Source organism: Rattus norvegicus, chromosome 9 (assembly GCF_036323735.1).
Source record: "Rattus norvegicus strain BN/NHsdMcwi chromosome 9, GRCr8, whole genome shotgun sequence".
NCBI classification, from domain to species: domain Eukaryota; kingdom Metazoa; phylum Chordata; class Mammalia; order Rodentia; family Muridae; genus Rattus; species Rattus norvegicus.
The window spans coordinates 113,466,999-113,483,732 of record NC_086027.1 but is presented as its reverse complement, the minus strand read 5'-3'; the positions used below and the strand labels follow the sequence as shown (position 1 = coordinate 113,483,732).

Genomic DNA, 16,734 nt, shown 5'->3' with positions numbered 1-16,734 from the left:
TTGTGCTCATCTAGAGCTCTCTGCTGTCATGCAGTCTGGGACACGAGCCTAGGGATTGGCACTACCCAAAGTGTTGTGCCTTCCATCGTCAGTTAAGGTAATCAAAGAGGTCCTCTACAGACATGCTCACAGGGGACTTCATCTAGAGGACTCCTCTGTGAAGACTCTCCCTCCAGGTCACCTCTCCTGCACTGCTTGAGAGTCTGATTAAAGACCATGAATTGCTCCAGTGGCCACCACAGCTCCCAACATTGAAAACTCTCAGACTCATGACTAGAGGCTTCAGCTTCTCACTTTGCCTGGGCTCAAGGCTGACACCTTGTAGTGTGTTCTCTCTGCCAGCTCAGTTTCTCCCCACGTTATACCTGACACTGTTTTTACTCAGCCATCAGCTCATAACTGCGATGTCTCTACTGTGTCCTCAAGTAATGCCTTCCAGACATAGAGGAAGATTTCTCAGCAGACTTCTCTGCCTTCAGGGTGATCCCCTTTTTCTGCTTCCTCTGCCAGGTTCTTTTCCCGGTATGGAGCATCCAAGAAAGCATAGCGACTGGTCAGCAATTTCCTTCTGCCAGCCTGTGCTTTTTGAGTAGGTCCAATTCAGTGATACGAGATATATATGTGGCTTACAGACCTTAGCCTAGTTTTCACAGATGGTATGGCTCTGAGAGCCCATAACCTTGAATGCATTTTATATTATTGACATATATACTCACTTTCTTACCCATTCACTGGTTCCTCTAACTTCTGTCTGTCTCTTCTGTTTTTCTGTTGTAGATCTCTCTGATACTCCAGATATCTTCCCTATCTCCTTTCCTCATTCTCTCCGAGCCCCACCCCTTTGTGTGTGTAGGGAAGGTAGGATGATAATTTTCTGGGTAGCCTATAGAGGTCAGAGGATAACTCTAGTGAGTCATTTCTCAAACTCGATGAAATATCCAGGTAATGAACTGTACCGCCTATTCATGGAAAAGTTTTTATAGTTGAAGTACCTGACATGCCTGGGAAGTGGGAGCCTTGGCCTTGGCACAGTCGTGTGCTGTTCTTCCTTGGATGGCAGTCAGGACATCTTATCTCTCCTGCAGTCTTGTCTTGATTGTTGACTTGGGGATCCTCAGCCTCTCAGCTTGGTTATCTAGCGTTAAGTCTCATTGAATCTTAGCATCTACTTCATTCACCCCTGTTCTTTCTGCCTACCTTTATTTTGCCAGGACTTTCTGTGGCTATGACTGTACACCTGTAACACTTTAGGATGGGCAAGTCCACATCAGGTTACCCAGAACCCTTACACAAAATGCTCTTATTTACCTGTAGGATGTCCAAGTTGACCTTAAAGTGCAAAGAGTGACCAGCTGCAGTGCGGTTCCTGAGCCTGAGAGCTCCCAGCTTCACTGTGAAACCTTCATGATTTATTCAGTGTTGGGACTTTTCTATTCTTTCGTTGTCAGTGTAAAGAAATACATCTGTAGAAGGTGGAAGTCGAGAAAGTAAGGGGCAGGGGTTTCTTGCACGATCTTGACCCATGCTGGGTTTCTCCCTTCCAACTCCACCTTCCACACAAAATATACCCCAACTCTCCAAAGGTCATGCCCATTCTGGTGTCCTTCACTCAGTTAGGAGATTGGAGCAAGTGTCCAAGGAGTGATGGTAAAGCTCTGGTTTCTCAGAGAGTCTGAGCTAGACCACTGATGTGCTGGGAAACACTTCCCTACTCTATGGGACCTTCATCTGCTGTAATGTCCAACAACCTGTTCAAGGAGCAATGTACCTCTGCCATGATGAATACAAGGTAGACAGAGAGTCCAGAAAAGAAAATGAGTCTGCCGTCTACCACCTTAACACTGTGCAATTCTATCTTCTAGGGAGCAGGGACAAATCTGCACGGTCCTACCTCCCAGAAGATGAGGCGAGGCGTTGCGGTTAGCATGACTCGTGACATGAAGCACACAGAGGTTCACCACGAATCTGAAAGTCAAGACACCGACCTCCATTAATATTGTCTTCCTTAGCCTTCCCTTAGAGACAAAACTGAAAGTCACCGTGGACCTTATCTTTAACATGCTGGTAAGACGATCACCTTAGATAGGTGAGCTTTTGATGCTAAGTCATGGGACTCCTAGCAGCTCTGAGAGGAGAGGGCACAAGGGGAGCTCAGTCCTGCAGCTGACACCACGCATGGCTGATGTCCTGGGGTTCTGTTCTCAGGGGGCAGCACGGGGAAACTTCTACATCATGTGAAAGGAAACTCTCCCAAGCAGCCTCAGGTCTGCACCTAGAGCAGAGGCTTTGATGGCACCACATCCTAAAGCTAGTGAGGTTGGAAACATGGCTGCGTATGACTAGTCCTACCACTCTTGCTGCAGCTGTTGTCAGGGATGTCCCCATACCTCTTCATCCAATGCCTCCTGGTCTGACTTAGATACTCTTGCTGGAATCACAACCCAATGCATCTAAATTGTCCAAATATGGAAGGACGGGCTATTTGTTATGTTCTGGTAAATGTACTCATGTCTGTCCATCACTGAGATAAATGATACACTGTGCCCTTGTGAGAAAGGGGACACCAGGCTGAGGCAGGTCTCTCCTGAGGTTGACTGCCCTGACCACACAGAAACCCATCAAAACTCAGAGGAAAGGGCCACATTTGAAGCCCTGGTTGACAGGCCCCAGACCCAGGAACTCTCCTTCCTCCTGGCTTTCTTTGTAAAACACTCTTCCCCTCAGACAGACCCATTTCAGTCATTCTCACAGACATCACCTTGGCACACAGTCTGGATATCATCTCCCTTTGTGTGACATGGGAAGATGTTGGCCATGTCCTGTTTCCTAACAGTGATAGAGTAAGCGCGCTTTACTGCACATTTAACCTGTCTCAGCAGGCTTTTCTCCTGTGTAACATGGGCAGTGTCCTAACAGCTCTACAGTGAGCCCACTTCACCACACAGCCAGGCCTGTCACAGCTGGCTTTGCTCTGAGCCATGCAGGACTCTTCTTCCTTGTGTATGCTTTCCCTATAAAGTAGACATCTGAGGATGTCCCTCCACCTTGTAAGTCTTCACAGCTCCCCCACCGTGTCTTTGGCATTTTGAGGTGAGCAAAGGCTTCAATTCCACCCATTGCACACAGCAGCTAACTCACACCCCATTCTTTCCTGACCTGGCCCAGATCTCCCCTCCAAAATACTCAGAGGACGTTATCCATCTCTCAATTGTCTGAGGTGCAGAGGAAGAACGGCATTAGGAGGAAAGCAGAGGTGAAAGTTCCTCTCTTGCGCATCCTCAGAGAGTTTTAGCTGTTCAGACTCAACGACGGAGACCATGACTGCGAGATGCCCTTTTTGAACACCATGTTCTCTAGGGACTTGAAGCAATGACGTTGGGATTCCTCAAATGGCAGTGGCCCATGCTCTCATAGCAGAGTGCTGTGTCCTTTTAAATCTTAGGGGACAGATGGTCTGCTCCTTCCACAGATGTGAGCTGGGTTTAGTACTGCGCACAGTGGGAAAGCGCACATTCGATCAGAAGGTATCCTGTTTCTTCTGGCCCAACAGGGAGCCATGGATTACCTCTCTGATTCTTTCTGCTGCCTGGAGATCTCAGGCTCTTCTGAGTTTAACATGGCGTGACACTGGACTACAGGCCAGTGCGGTCTCTGATGCAGAGAGGCCTCCTTTTCCTGCACATTCTGCCCACATGCCAACCCTGCTCTCTGGCTTCTCAGGAGGCTGTCGTTCTCTAAGCTTTCCCAGTGCCTCTGGAGAACTCCATCTGGCTCGTTCTTAGCACTTCCAGTGGAGGACGTCACCTGGAAAGACACGAGCTTTGATTATCGCATGCTTTTCCTGTCCTGTTTGGTATGTGTGAACTTCATGAAGATCAACTTAGAACTCTACACACAAGATGTATTTGGGAAATTGTCGATACTGTTGTCGTCCATTGTGCCCCTGAGGTCCTGCTCCACCCCCGACAGGTTAACTCCTCACCAAGATTTGCTGTCTTGCTAGTATTTGTTCAGTTGCATCTGGCCCATGTTTCCTGGGAATATCTCCTCCTGGTTTCTAGCAATGACCCAGCTGCTTTGAGCTGGCAGACTGTCTCAGTTTCTGAGGTGGTTGTTGAGGTGACCATCTCGCTTGTCTTATCTGATGTCCAGTTTCCAGTATAAAACAGCTTGCAAGGAGGAATTGAAAAGACCACATGTAAAGTTGTATTAATGGGCACAATGTTCACGGAAACTTGTAGACATGAAACACATGTGGCTTAAGAGAAAGCTAGTAAATTTGCAAACCCTGTGACATTCCCAGTGATGTGCTCGAAGGTGTGATGCTTGAGAATGTGGTTAGACTTTGGAGAACTTTTTTGTACTCGGGAGCCTAAATCATTCTTTTCAAAAGACTAGGCTAGGGTCTAACCATGAAGAGTTCAAAGAATGTCACTTCAGGAATCACCCAGGGCTGAAAAACAAATCTTCTAATATCCTCTGGCATTTGCACAAACACATAAACCCAGGTGCCGCCTAGACGTCAGGAATGATCCTTTGCTTGTAGCTAACCTGTCATTCTTTAGGCTTGAGCGTCCCTTTCCGTCATGTTTGCACTGCCTCTTGGCCTACACCACGCTCTCTTCTTGGCCGTCACCAACAGTCTGGGACGTTACAAAGGCTGGATGATGTTCCAATGAAAGGTCTGGTGGTTTACCCCCTATTTAAAAATTCAGTGAGTTGTGGGGTTTTCCTGGGTTCAAGGTACCTGAGCAGAGTGGGGCAGCACAGGTACACACAGTCTGGAATCAGTGGTCACGCTTTAGCCATTCTCTGCTCTACTGTGGAAGACAGCACAGGAGAGGAACTTGACACTTAGCTGACTTGCTCCTCATTATACTCACAGCTTTTCAACGTAGACCTCACCTGCTCTGGTCAAAGTTGCAGTCCAGTGTGTTATGAGTTCCTATCTACCAGTTGGTGGATGAACCAATAACTCAATGGATACTGTTTTGTAGAATGTTCTGCACATCCATGTTGAGCCAACCTTTGATATCACGATGTTTTGTGATCCCTTCAGAGTTCATCTCAACATTTATCATCGTGAATAGACCTTCTAACCAACACTAAGAATTCATTTCCCAGAAAATGGAACATCCTTGTGGCCATGACATCTCTGGACTCTCATAAGCCCATCCTGGTGGAGGGTAGAGCTCTGTCAGTCATGGGAGCAGTGCGTCTCTGCAGGTCAAGATGAGTGGATTCGTGGAAACTTTTATCAAAATGTGTTAATGATCTCAAGCATTTGACTGTTAAGTAAGTGTTCAAAATGGTGTGTGGACACCCCATTTGCACAAAGGAGGCAAGAAGTCTGCTGAAGTCTTGGGGGTTCTGGACCCGGCTTGTGTGTTTAGCAAGGCTCAGGTGTGGGAGGACACCTCTGGACAGGGGCATATCTGCAGTGTCCCACCATTTCCTCATGATGCTCCCATGAGACTGGGAAATGGAGAGGACACTGTCATACTAAAATGGAGTCTCTGGTGTATGAATGTAGGTCTGTGCACAGTGGAGTGGGTGCTCATCAGAAGTAACATTTGCACATTTTTTCCAGCTATGGAGGAAGAACCATTGGCCATCATCCTCACCCGTGGATGTGTCTATATGTCCGTCCCAGCCCTTGAGCTGTCAAGTCTCCAGGGGAAAACTTCGTAGGGGAAGGTGCAGGATCTACGTGTGGGTCTCTTTGCTTGCCTTCAGTACACGGATAACACAGGTGATGCTTCCTCTAACTGGATCTTGCGATCGATGAAGATGTAGTGTCTCTCTCTGTCCTCAGAGTTCTGCTGGGAACCTCACATTCTCTGTGCTCACTAACCCCATTCTTGAAGCTCTTCCATACCTGATCCCCAGTCATGGTCTGACCACAGTGATTAGACTTTTGAGGTGTCCATGTGGACACCCCTGACTGGATGTTTCCATTCTTAGCCACACTGTAAGGAGGAGAACAAGGGCCTGGAGATGCCATGCTGTTCACCAGTTCAGGCAGTCACCTTCCCTAGGGCATCTACGATGCCACTGGACAGGCAGTATGGCACAAGTTAACTCTTTCCAAAAAGCCTGACTGTCCTAGTGCAGAGAGATCCCAAGTCTCCCCTCTCAGCCTCCTTCAATTCTTGTATGTCTCCTTGGCTAACACTTCAGTGAGCTTCTGATTCTGCTGACAGGAGACCACCATGGAAAAGCTCAGACTTTCAGGTTAGAGGGACAAGTATAGTAAAGAGGGTTTCTTATACATTGGTGGGGCGCTAGGATGTCTGGGAGGTACAAAGACTGGAGGGAGACAGCTGGGACCACATCTACTGCGAGAAACCATTCTTCTCTCAACTTACACAAGTTCCTTCATTTTGTTCTCCATATTCAGCCTCTTGTCACAAACATTTTGGCCTTGCTGATGTCCCCAGCTTAGCAGTGGATTGCAGCCAATAGCTTGGGCTCTATAAGGAGGGACCAAATCCTTAGGAAGTACATGGAAAGCATCCATGCACAGGAGGAAAGTTCAAGGACCAAAGTTTCATCAGACATTGCAAGATACAGAGAGCCTGAGAGCCTCAGGTCAGAGGTTACCTTGAATCCTAGAAGAGGAAGAAGGCCCCACTCCACAGAAGAAGCTTGGTGGCGATGCTGTTGCAACCAGGACTAGGAATGTGAAACTTGTGTTTCTGTGATACCAGGTTTAGGAGTCTTGTGCCCAGGTATCCACAGTCCTCCTCAGGTACCTCATCTATGAGAGAGTCCTGATTGGGACTGTCATGTCCTGATCTTATCCCACTTGACACATGGGCTAAGAAAGATTTTTTAAAGAAAGATTTCAAGAAGCAGGAAATAGGCGGACCCACAGGCGACATTAAAACTCCCGTTCTGTACTTTGTGGTTATTGACCCTTTTCATATTTGTTTGACTAAGAACAAGGCTCTGAGCCTGATATTTCCAAGGTTCACCTCTATGCAATTCAGAATCCCACAGCTCAAATCTGTACAGATACCACTCTGGAACGAGTCCCGGGACAAGATGCCTGACATGGGTTTCATCCATGTTTTATTTACAGGCCTATGCCTGAGCAACACTAAACCTACAGAGAATCATTCAGAGATTCCAACTTTAGACATTGGGAGGGGACGTTAAAGAAAACGACCTGTGCAAGGCTCACAGAGCCATGTCATGCAGCTGTGACTCTTAGTGCTGTGATTGCCATGCTCTCTGGCAATCTCAAAGTGAGCTCACCATTTACAGAATAGCAGTGCAGGGCAGCAGAGCAATGCAGTGGCCCTACGGTGGTGTAGTGAGTGGTTCCAGTGGATACTGAAATCACTACATCCTCTGCTTTTAGGAGGAAAGCAAAAGGAAAGTGGGAGGGATTGTGTGAGGGTGAGATTCATGACTCAATGTAGCCCAGGTATCAGCTCCCCCATCCAGAAGAGCACATCTGCCTCTGTATGGAGGCCACAGGTCAGCAATGCCACCTGGGACAGAGGAATTCATTATCACCTATGAAGTCACTGTACCTGACATCTTGCTCTAGGATAGAACAAAAACAGGATAGTTATATCCCATCACCCAGGTTCCTGTCCATAAATCCCCATCCCACCCCCTTCCCCTGTGTCTTTGAGGGTGTTCCCCCACCCACATACACCTTCCTGCTTCCCCAGTATGACATACTCCTAGGCTGGGGTCCCGCCTTGCCAGGACCAAGGGCTTGCCAATACAGAAACCAGCACATGACTGCAATCGGGGATTCTTTGGAAGGTACAGGATTGTTGGAGTGTAAAATAGGGCTGAGAAACCAATAGAAATGTATGGCAGATACTGAAGTCATGTGTCAGATAGCATGGAGGCCACATGTAGCTGGATAGATGGGCTCCCTTGCTCTGACGGAAGCAGAGCCATGAAGGGCCTGCCTGAGCCCTCCATCGGTACCTTTAGGTCCAGCTGCTTCTCTTGCAAGTCACAAGCAGTATGAAGCTCTGCTCTTGGCTGCCAGCATCACATGGCCTTGTTCACATTGCAGACAGGGCTTACAGGAATCTATTCTCCTCCTACCTATGAGCTGGAATAGAGACCAGAGAACATCAGGTCCCTAGGGCCAGTCTTCTGGCTATCCCCAGAGTGAGTCAGAGAAATACTTCTTTATTGAATATTTTTTATTTACATTTTGAATGTTATCCCCTTGCCCGGTTTCCTGTCCATAAACCCCCTATCCCACCCCTTCCTCCTGCATCTATGAGGGTGTTCCCCCGCCCCACCATGCCTTCCTGCCTCCCCAGCCTGACATACCCCTACACTGGGAGTCCAGCCTCCCCAGGACTAAGGGCTTCTCCTACCATTGATGCCCGACAAGCTTATCCTCTGCTACATATACAGCTAGAGCCATGGGTAACCCCATACTCTTTGGATGGTGGTTTACTCCCTGGGAACTCTGGTTGGTTGGTATTGTTGTCCTTATGGGGTTGCAAACCACTTCAGCTCCTTCAGTCCTTCCCTAACTCTTCCATTGGGGACCCTGTTCTCAGTTCAATGGTTGGCTGCAATCATCCTCACCTCTGTATTTGTCAGGCTCTGGCAGAGCCTCTCAGGAGACAGTTATATCAGGCTCCTGTCAGCATGTAATTCTTGGCATCTGCAACAGTGTCTGGGTTTGGTGACTATGTATATGGGTGGATCCCCAGGTGAGGCAGTCTCGGGATGGCCTTTACTTCAGTCTCTGCTCCAAACTTTGTCTTCATAGTTCCTCCTGTGAATATTTTTGTTCACCCTTCTTAGAAGGACTGAAGCATCTGCACTTTGGTCATCATTCTTCTTGAGCTTCATGTGGTCTGTGGATTGTATCTTGGGTAATCCGAGGTTTGTGGCTAATATCCACTTATCAGTGAGTGCATACCATGTGTGTTTCTCTGTGATTGGGTTACCTCACTCAGGATGGTATTTTCTAGTTCCATCCACTTGCCTATGAATTTCATGAAGTCATTGTTTTGATAACTGAGTAGCACTCCATTGTGTAGATGTACCAACTTTTCTGTATCCATTCCTCTGCTGAAGGGCATTTTGGTTCTTTCCAGCTTCTGGCTATTATAAATAAGGGTGCTATGAGCACAGTGGAGCATGTGTCCTTGTTATATGTGGGAGTATCTTTTGGGTATATGCCCAAAAGTGGTATAGTCGGGTCCTCAGGTTGTAATAGGTCCAATTTTCTGAGGAACCTCCATACTGATTTCCAGAGTGGTTGTATCAGCTTGCAATCCCACCAACAATGGAGGAGTGTTCCTCTTTCTCTATATCCTGGCGAGTATCTGTTGTCACCTCAGTTTTTTATCTTAGCCATAGTGTGAATTAGAATGTCAGGGTTGTTTTGATTTGCATTTCCCTGATGACTAAGGATGTTGAACACCATGCTGGGCACAGAGGAGGAGAAGTTGTTCGATGCTCCTCTGTCCATCAGCAAGAGAGAGCAGCTGGAGCAGCCGGTAGGTGTGGGGCGCCTGGGCAGGCAGGCCCTTGTACTGTTCCGTGAGGGCTCCACTAAGCCTCTGTCTACCCAGCTGCGTGGGTCCACTTGTGCGGCCTGCCACATGGTCTCAGCGTGGGCCCTGAGCTATGGCAGAACCATCACATTTCCTGTCTCACGTGTCTCCATAGGCTCCAGAAAACTACTTCTAAGTGCCAGGCCTGGGCCAGGTTCCTGAGATCGATGTGCCATCCTACCTACCCGACTTGCCTGGCATCTCGGACAACCTGATGTACAGTGCGGATTTGGGTCCCAGTATTGCCCTGTTTGCCCCTGGTGCTATTCCAGAGCTGCCTGCCTTCCATACGGAGGTGGCGGAACCTTTCCAGCCAGGTGAGCCAGAGGATGGAACTGACCCAGAAGGTCCTTGCTGAGTCCTTCCTCAAACCCTTCTATGCTCTCACTTCCCTCACAAAACGGGAGGATGGAGCGCTGTTGGCACCACCACCGCCTCCTCCTCCGCCTCCACCGCTACCTCTCCCAGCTCCCACAGCGCTGGTCAGTACCCCCCAACCACCGATGTCCCCTGACGTGGCAACTGTGACTGTCAAGGTTGCCAGGGGAGAAGACACTGGCATCGGCGTGGCCCACTCAGGTAGGGTAGTGCAGTGGGGGTACATGTGGTCAGCCCTCCTTTTTTTTTTTTTCTTTTTTTCTTTTTTTTTTTCGGAGCTGGGGACTGAACCCAGGACCTTGCGCTTGCTAGGCAAGCGCTCTACCACTGAGCTAAATCCCCAACCCTGTGGTCAGCACTCCTTAACAGAACCTCTGGCTTTCTCTTGCCCTGGTCCCTGAAGAGCTCTCAGTAGGTCACATATTCCTAGATCTGGAATCAAAGAGAGTTCTCTGGGTGGGTGTCTTGTCTCACGGGGTTGGTACAGTGGTCTCTGTGCTATACCAAGTTGTGAGAGTCTGACTTTCAGGGCAGAGGAAGCCTTGGACAAGCTCTCTGCCATTTCTAGTGTAGTCAGCGGGCAGGGGGACTATAAAAACTTGAAACAACCAAATTCCAGCTTTCACATCACCTCTCTCAGCCTCTTCCCCAGCCACTTCAAGGAGCAGAAATCCCTCTGTTGTCTTATGGTGCTAAGTTAGAACACTCAGAGCATCAGACTCCCAGGTCTGTCACCCCACAGTGTTGCTAAAAGAGGGTTGGAGAGGGAGGAGAGACGCCTGGGCCCACGTCCCCTCGGCTCATTGTCTGCAGAAATCCAGGTCAGGCTCCTGAGGCAGCACCCAGCCTGAGGCTGGACAGCCTTTCCCTGTCCTGTGATGCTGAGCTGCCCTTTGCCCTTCTCCTTACAGCCTCTGTTCAGGAGGCCCCTAAGGAGGTGGTTGACCCCTCCAACGGCCAGGGCACTCGGCTTCAGTCCATCCACCAAGCGAGTGCATCGGCAAGGCCAAGCTGCGCAGTGTCAAGGAACACAAGCTTGAGAAGAAGAAACAGAAGGAGCAGGAGCAAGATGAGGGACGAAGGATGTCACAGTAGCCAGGCTCACTGTCTACTCACCATAAGTCCCTCGTGGCTGTCCTGATAGGTACCCTTGTCCCTCTGTGTGGTGCTACAGGACCTGCGGGGAAGCTTTCCTGTCTTGAGTTCTCCCAGGTAAAACCATGAGGAAGTAGAACCTTTGATAAGCATCGTCCAAAGCAGTGTGTGAGAATGTGAGGTCCTCTGAGACAGGGGACCCGGAGGCTGTCCCCATCCCGAGGACAAGGCTTTATGTCTGCCAATAGTCCTTGCTGGTAGCTTCCTAGTTAACCTGTGGGCACTGTCTTAGCACCCCAGCACTCAGAGTCCTGGGTTTGCATCCCGGTTCTTCTGATTGCTTTGTGGGCAAATGCCAACTGCCTGGCCTCTGAGCTTGTGTCCTCCTCCATGCAGTGAGGCTGAGGACTGAACCATCGAGCCGAGACTGGGCCCATGGATATACCAAAGGTCCAAGAGCATACAACCAGCACATGGCTGGGAGGCAGGTGTGTCTGGGCTGCCAGAGGCCAGCGAGCCCCTAGTGTGTGATGTCCCTGATCTTACACTGCCCTCCCCTGCCACTTTCCCACTACAGTGAGAGCTACCAGCCAAGGCGGGGACTTGATGTCAGATCTCTTCAACAAACTCGTCATGAGGCGCAAAGGTAGGCACCTTCCCCATTGTCTACCCCCTGGGGCTGGTGAAGTAGTGCCCCACTGTCTCTCTCTCATCGCCTCTCCCTCCCAGGTATCTCTGGAAAAGGACCTGGCACTGGCACCAGTGAGGGGCCTGGTGGAGCCTTCAGTTGAATGTCAGACTCCATTCCACCTCTGCCGCCCCCACAGCAGCCAGTAGGAGACGAGGACGAGGATGACTGGGAGTCCTAAGAGTGCTTTGGGCCTTCTCCCCCACCAGCAGGAACAGCCTGCAGGGGATCCTGGGCCAGTCGGTGCCTGTCAGGCTCTGTTACCAAGGAGCTGCAGGGGTTTGTGCAGGTGTCCCAAGCCTGTGCCTAAATTCTCTTCATGGAGTCGGGCTCTGTGAGCCGTCTGCTGCCTTCCCTGTTTCATGCGACTGCTTCACTGGATCCTTCCCCGAAGTGCTTCTTCCTTTGAAGGATCCTGAGAGAAAACAGCAACATGCTGGACTAAAGAAAGTAACTGTAGGCCTGAACCCCAGCCAACAGTGGCCTTTTAATAAATAAAGAGCAGCCATGCGGGTTGTGGCTTCGGAGAAGGTGAACTGTCCTCCTTCCCAAGTGTGCTCAGTCATGGTACAGGATGTCTGGGCGAACTGAGCTCTCTCTCCCTGGGATCAAGGCACATGGGGATGAGGTCAGCTATTGCAGGGGGAGGGAGGGAGGGATATCTGTCCACTGGGAAATGCCTGGGTGTTTGCTGAGGTGCTGTGGACAGGAGCTACTGCAGGCCTCAGGGTAGGCTTAGAGGCCAGCGGGAGGGAGTCCTGTGAAGGGTGAAGACACAGGAAGGTAGGGCTGCGATTAGGAAGTGACACTGGTATGAGGTCCCTGTGGCACTGCCCTGGAAATGTGGATTTCTTTGGTGTAGATGAAAGGGTCAAAGCTCAGGACAACTCGGGTCAGCTAGAAAGGGCCAAGGCAGGGTAGCCTTGGGCAGAGGCAGGGTAGCCTTGGGCAGAGGCAGGGTAGCCTTGGGCAGAGGCAGGGTAGCCTTGCCTGCAGACGGCAGAGGCTCCCAACTCCACAGATGCCTCCTGTCATGCTCTAGGGCCTGCCCTCTACTAAGGTGGTGTCTGGCATTGAAGTCCAGCAGGACATCTAGTGGGACAGGCAGATCTCAGAATGGACTGCTGGGGGAGGCAGGCAGGACTTGCTGTTTCCTCATGATGATCCAGATTTGCTCCTGGTATCTCTTTGGTATATGGGCCATCCGGGCACCACTCTGGGGTGCCACAGGCTGTCAGAAGAGCTGCTTTGTGCCTGAAACTGCACATGCAGGGATGTTTACCAAGGCTTTGCTGGGAGGGAAAGGCAGACTGAACCTTGTACACCCAGAGAAGGCAAGGGCAAGGATGCTTTCCCTCCACTGGTATGGAAACCAGATTGGCAGGTGTGTGAGGATAGGAGGCTAGACACATGCCTGCAGCCTCTCTGATACCTGATCACCCTACCAGGCTCCAAGTTACAATTACCTCAGCACAGAGGTAGCCATCAGGTAAGTTCCCTCCTCTGCCCTCACAAGGCAAACATGGCAGGTAACATCCCAAGTGCTTGACCTCACTATCAACTCCCAGCTGCAGGCTGAGCTCTGGCTGATAACCTGGGTGCCCAGACTCCTCACCAGTACTGTCCTTATGGCAGGGGTGGGGCTAGGGGAGCGACTGGACTTCACAGAGGATGGCTGGTGTCCTGCATTAGCCGCAAGGCCAGGGTTCACGCGCCTGGGCCAGGAATGAAGTCATAGAGAAGATCGAGTAGATGGAGACTCTGCACAAATTCTGTTGTGAGGCAGGGGACAATGTACGGTCAGTGCAGGACCTTGCCTTCCAGCCTGGGGGAGACACAGCTTGTTACCAGAGTTGTTAACAGGCTGGGCTCAGCCCTGAAACAGGTCAGTTAATCAAACCCTAATGAACAGTAGAAAAGGGAGATGTACCCAATGTGACTCCACTAGGAAGAGAACAGGGAGACTGAGTTAGGCCCTCCACGGTTGCTAAGTCCGTCGTTGGGAGTCCTAAGATGAGGTTCAGGTTTAAGTGAACAGTGAGAGGTCAGAATGTGGTCCTGCCCATCATGACACGTCAGAGCTGTATGGAGAGAGGCTCCCCTCTGCCCACCATGGGAGCCTCAGTCTTCCTCCTGGTATGAGATCCCAAGGGGAAGATCCAGTCCCTGCAGGTACATGAGCTCGACACCCTGATAGTCAAAGGGAAGAGGTACAAGTGTCACTAGACTGTCCCATTCTTGTGAGGTTGTTCCCACTGGGTTCCTCTCTAGCCCTCCCCTGTTCTCTGAAATGCTAGAGGTATTCGAAAGTGTCTGATGTAGCAAACCATCTTTCTCTCATGTCAGCTGTTACCACATACGTGTGGGACACAGGATCCAGTGGTGTAAGGTGCTCAGGCCTCCAGAGTGCATAAGCCGTTACCCACCACTCTTACAGCCTCTCTGGCTTCTTTCCTACACTTCTGCACCTGCCACCTGAAAGGGGTGTTTTCCCGCTGAGGCCCAGGCCAGGTGAGAGAACTGAATCCTAAGAACATCTTGGCTGCCCACTACTCTGTTCCATTGGGCCCTCAGCCCCAGCAGGAAAGAGCACTTGCTTAGCTGGTCAAGTCATCAGTAGTTTGTCCCTTTGGTTATCTTTTAGCAGACCACAGAGAAGAGCAGGGGCGTTCAGATGACTTCCAGCCATGCTGTAGCACTTAGGGGACCTACTAATCCAAACTGGGCAAGCCCATTGCTGGTCCAAGCTGCCAGATTTTCATGGGTCATCAGCACCTGACCTGCCTGGGTTGTGTTCTTGATACTATGAAAGTCCAGAGAGGTGGCAAGTGTGAGAAAACAGGAAGAGGAGTCCTACCTGACTGGAATAAACACATGGCTGCCTCGTGGAAAGCACTTAACCTACCCACTAACCACCAGGGAGAGGATGTTTCATTTTTAGAATATCTGCTGGGACAAGACAATGCTTTTTAAAGGAGGACCTAAGAGGCTTGGGACTGCTTAAAATCCTGGACTTTCACCAGGCGGTGCACACCTTTAATCCCAGCACTTGGGAAGCAGAGGTAGGAGGATCTCGTTGAGTTTGAGTCCAGCCTGGTCTACTGAGGGAGTTCCAGGATTGCTAAACTTACACAGAGAAACTCTGTTGTGGGAAGAAAGAACAAAGAATCCTGGATATTCTGGGGTGGAACTTGATACAATCAAACTTAAGTGAAACAGTAACCAAGTCCACAGAGCCTGGACGTGGGGTTAAGGAGGTGGGAGCCAGCACATACCCTGTCTTCCTCTTCTACTGCAGGCTGTCTTGAGCCTTTCATGAATCCGGAGAGATGACAAAAGAACCATCAGGGTAATCAATGGCTTTCAGATCCCACTGAGGACTAAATCCTGCAACTGCCCGTCTCCCTAGAAAATGGACACTAAGAGGCAGAGAATCATTCTTACACCTCATGGCAAAAGCGGGCGAAGGGCACCAAGCTTGAAGTTGTGGTTAGAATTTTCAGGCACAGCCTCTGAAAATAGGTCACGTCCAATGTTCCTAGTGCAATAAACAGGGACGTTTATAATGACTAATTGCTCTGCCTCCTGTGCTGTTTGTGCTTTTCTAACTAGTGACAGAAAACCAAGTCTCAATGGACTGCCTGTTCCCCAGAGTCTGTTAAATATTTTATTCTGCATTACACAACAGAAGTTTCTAAAGGACTCTGTGTAATACCTACATCTTTGTCGTTATTGTGAACCAGATCCAATATCTACAGCAAGGAGGAAACAAATATATGCATGAAGGATATCAACCCTCTTAGCTCTTAAGGGTTTGTGTACATTTGATATTTAATAGTTCCACTTTTTACTTTTAACATTCTTTGAGAAAAGTGTATTTAGAAAATGATAACTTGGGAGCTGGTGAGAGGATTTAAGAGCACTGGATACTCTTCCAGAAGTCTTGAGTTCAATTCCCAGCAACCACATTGTGGCTCACAACAGAGATCTGATGCGCTCTTCGGGCAGGTGGTCGTAAATTCAACAGAGCATTCACACATTAAATAAGTTTTTTTTTTAAAGTGCGATATTTCTGTGAAAACAAAAAACCCGATAAATGGTAATAGTAAAATCCTAATACGAAAAATTAGATCAAGGCTCAAGCACATAGCCCTAATCAAAGCAATTTGAACCTCAAGTCCCGAGATGAGCTGAAGCACTCAAGCGCAGTGGCGCGGGGGCGTGTCCAAGTGGCCGGTTTTTCCGTTTGCGCATGCTCCTTCATTGAAGCTTCAAGTCTTACCGCTGCTGCTGGGCTTACCTGCTGGTCTCAGGGAGTCCTCCCTGCGGATGAGAGCGAATACGGTCCTGCGTGACTGAAGAACTGACACTGAAGGCAGAGAGGTGAGAAGGGCAGACTGGAGCTGAGGCGCCAAACTGAGGCTGCCAGGGACCGGCATGAGCGAAGCGCACCCTAAGGTCAGATTGTGGGCAGAGGCAGCATGGCAAAGAAGGAACGCGAGGGGCAGCCCAGTGGTGGTAGCAGGTTGAGTTCTAAAATTTAAGGAGGCTGTATTAAGCGATTTTCGGGCATTATTGTGTATAGTGGACGTCAGGTGAAGACCTACAGGTTGACTGATAATTAACGAGATCCAATTTGGCAGTCTCTCACAGGGCCTATACTATTACTTTCTCCGTTGCACTGCCCCCCCCCCGTCCCCCCTTTTTAAGGTTCAGAAAATTCTGTCTGATGTGTGGAAGTCTTCCACATTTGCGGTGGAAGTGTCATAAAAGTAGGAGTAAATAATAAATGCATGGTTCCTGTATTCAGGAACCTGTCCTGAAATCCAGGCTAGCTTGCAGTGCTCATGTTTCCCCTTCTGCTCTCAGCCCGGGTCCCTGGTTTTCCCAGACAGTGACATTCTTCACCTTAGTGTGCATAACTCTAGGACCTCTCCTTTTTAGTCCTGCTACTTCTCTGTTGTACCCAGGTGAGTTTGACCATAGCCTGCTCTTAGAGCGTGGGTCCAATGCTTGCTT

The 16,734-nt window shown here is 49.7% G+C and overlaps 1 protein-coding gene, 1 long non-coding RNA gene and 1 pseudogene across 5 annotated transcripts in view; 2 read left to right on the top strand and 1 right to left on the bottom strand.

Annotated features, from left to right (window-relative positions):
* Positions 1–16,734, top strand: part of Smokl6 (sperm motility kinase like 6) — a 111,203-nt gene that overhangs the window by 10,714 nt on the left and 83,755 nt on the right. For 3 of the 4 annotated variants that reach the window (XM_063268179.1, XM_063268177.1, XM_063268178.1), the window contains exon 6: positions 1,863–2,064. The gene's annotated coding sequence lies outside the window, so the exon portion shown is untranslated. Of the gene's footprint in view, positions 1–1,862; positions 5,753–9,669; positions 9,808–16,734 lie in introns of those variants that run through there. The other variant, XM_063268176.1, reaches the window with a different exon arrangement.
* Positions 1–16,734, bottom strand: part of LOC102554696 (uncharacterized) — a 121,316-nt gene that overhangs the window by 44,793 nt on the left and 59,789 nt on the right. The window lies entirely within an intron of this gene.
* Washc1-ps1 (WASH complex subunit 1, pseudogene 1) lies at positions 9,411–12,245 on the top strand (annotated as a pseudogene).